Raw genomic sequence first — 3,308 nt, forward strand, 5'->3', positions numbered from 1 at the left:
ATTCCTCTCATTTCTTGAATTTATTCTCTAAAATGCTTACCACAATTTGTTAATGATTAGTGAGGAGTTGTGCTAGCTTTGAACTGTTGAAGCTTCAGTATATAGCATAAAAGGGTAGATGAATATGGTGTATACTTTGGTGGCTAACTATTTTGGTAGCCCCTTTTATTAGTTAGGTCTCTGCACCATCAATTTGATATTTTGCTCATTTAGCGAGCCATTTAACGTAATTTGACAATTATGTGAACAAACAACAGTTGGAATTGATTTGTTAGAACAACTATAAGGCTTGGACATTAATTTTTCAATCGAAGCTTTGAACTATATTTTTCTTTAAAGAATGTGAGTTTCATATGCATATCTAGATGCTGTTATTGAAACAATTACTTAGTTGAGATTGAAGAATTACAGCTGTCAAACTTAGGTTGCTCCACTTAAGTTACATCTTTGATATGGAACTCCCGAAGCATTAAGCCATCTAGAGATATGCCTTTACAATGTGCTTGATAATCACAAATTCATATGGATGATGAAAATGGGATTATCAAATCCTCTTTGTTAATTGTGCTGAATTCTTATACAGAATTTAAAATAAGAACAAGGCCTTTGAGCCTACATTATTTCTTTTATTTTATAGGTAGTCTATGACTTGATGAATCATCTAATTTGCTTTAAATATTTGCTTGGTATGATTGCTTTTTGCAATTTTTGGAATGATCGTTTTTTATAAAATCGATACTTCATATATAGTTGAGGTGCTTTAGCAAAAATGCTTTTATTGTTGATTATTGTCGGTAGAAGTAGAGGATTTGAGAGATAGTATGCAAAAATCATATTGTAGCTATGGCTAACATGAGTCTGCAAAGAATACTAGGTTTTCATGGACTATCGAGTATCTTCGAGCGATAAATGCTTGCTTGTATAATTTGATATGATGATATTCTCTTTCAATTTTCTTCATGCATTTTGTTTTATTAGTAGTCATAGAATGTTACATTGATATGATCTTGACATTAACGCTTTTGTTCTTGAATTGGTATGTCATCTAATATGGCTCATTGGATACTCAATCAGTTAAGGTTAAATGGCACCCCACAAAGAAGCATTTATAGCAAAGTGGACTGAGCCTTTAACCAATTTGCTTATAAGTTTGTTAATAAAAGAGGTGAAAAAGGAAAATCACCCCACTTTTACCTACAACAAAGTAGGGTAGAATAACAAAGTGGGGTGGAATAACATACATGTTGAGTTCAATAAACAAACAAAACTCCAATTTTATGTAATTCAGTTGAGGAACAGGGTAAACAAACTAAAGAGACGGTATAGTAGTTTTAAGAAGCTTCTTTCAAATTTGGATTTGGATGGGATAATGTAAACAACACAGTTGCTGTAGAGGATCCAAGTGTATAGGAGTCTCACATAAATGTATCACTTTACTTGGGTCAATTTGTTCTTATTGTGAATGTAAGCTTCAATTGTATTGTTGATATATGTCATCACTATGAAAATTGCAAGATAATAGTGAATGAGCTAAATTCAAGAATGATAGGTTTCCTCAGTATCTAGATCTTTGTATTGTGTTTGGTGATACATATTGTTGACACCTATTTTAAAATTTAATTTATTTTTTAGAAAATAATAATATAGCATTTGGTTGTAGAGGGAAATTCTGAAAAAAAATTTTGAATTCAAAATAATTCAACGGCCGGATTTTAGAGCCATTTCTTTGTTGAAGAGGTTGAGTGAATATCGCCGGATCTTCAACGATTTCAAGTTTTTCTTCTATAAAAGAGAAGCCGAGGCTTCGGTTTTAAGGGGTTTTTCTTTTGGTCTTGGGTGGAAAGAAAAAAAAAACACAAAAAAAGGAAAAGTCAAGAGAAGCTTTCGCTTCTGCGAGAGAAAAGGGAAGAGAAAGGGAGAAAAGTTAAAAAAAAAAAAAGGCAAAAAGGGAGAAACGTGAAAAAGAGAGCGAGGAAGGGAAAGAAGGTGATTGGACATTTACTGTTCATCACCCTCTTCCCTCGCTGGTTGCGTCTCAGCCCTCCTCCCGCCCGCTCCGATTTTTACTCCTCTCCACTGCGACGGTCGGCTCCGTTTACGCTTCAATCCGGCGACGCTTGAGTTCAACACCTAACCCGACAGAAAGCCCTCGATCCGGCGGCCCGTGTTGCACCGACGCCGCCGAACGGCACAACGACCCGAGCGACCACCACGCTGCGACCACCCGGTGCCGATCTGCCCCTCCGTACGACGCCGTTCTTTGCTCTAGCCGAGCCCGAGTCGAGCCATTCCACTATCTACCCGACGACCGCGCCTCGCAACCCGCAGCCTAGCCAATTCCGGCAGAGACCCGCCGCCTCCGCCGCTGCTCCAAAGATCACTCAACACCAGCGGACCTCCATCGCAGCAGCCCGCTCCCCGCGACGCCGGACCCGCACCTGACGCCGTCCGCCGATCGTGTACTCCCCCTCGCGACGCCGGACTCGCACCCGAAGCCCCGCCAACGACCCGGCGACGCCGGAACCCCTCTGCAGATCCCACGACGGCCCCATTTCCGATCAACGCCCGCACCTGGTTTCCCAGCTGCGCCTGCCCCCGTGATGCTTTGCGGCACCTCTTCGTGACCACCCCCGCGACGCCGGCGGATCCGGTGCCCACCGTCGCGCCACCTGCTGTTCCGCCGACGAAACCGCTCCCGTACGATTTGAGCCACCGCCGATTCACCTCTTCACCGCGCGCCCACCGCCGGTTCACCTTTGTCGGAGCCCCCGCTGGTCCGACGACGTGCTTGCTCCCGAGTGACCCCGAGACTCACGAGCACGTGACTAGAAGAAAAAGAGAAAAAAACAAAAACAAAGAAAAGAAAAGCAAATTAGGTAGTTTGCTTTTCTTTATTTTATTTATTTTGTTATTATCATTCAATTTAGAATATTGAGATGTGCTTTTCTTTTATAAATCTCGTAGGTATTAACTACAGGTACTTTATCTCAAATTATGGTAATTATTAATTTGACCCGTAAGACGTCGGGTCATTTTTTAATTACTTTAATTTTTAGGAATTTTGATAGCATTTCAATTGTTAAATTGTTATAAAGTTAAAATAATTGTTAATTTAATCCGTGAGACAACGGATTATTTTTTCGGTTATTTTAATTCTTATCTTCATTCTTTTAAAATAATGACTTGTTTGGAAAGATTAAAAAAGTAAAAAAAATAAATATTGCATTAGAGCATTTAGGTTTAGTAAATTAGGACAGTATTTTTAGGGTTAGTAAATTAGAATTGCATTTATAGGATTATAATTTTTA

This window comes from Eucalyptus grandis, chromosome 11, assembly GCF_016545825.1.
Source record: "Eucalyptus grandis isolate ANBG69807.140 chromosome 11, ASM1654582v1, whole genome shotgun sequence".
In the NCBI taxonomy this organism is placed as follows: domain Eukaryota; kingdom Viridiplantae; phylum Streptophyta; class Magnoliopsida; order Myrtales; family Myrtaceae; genus Eucalyptus; species Eucalyptus grandis.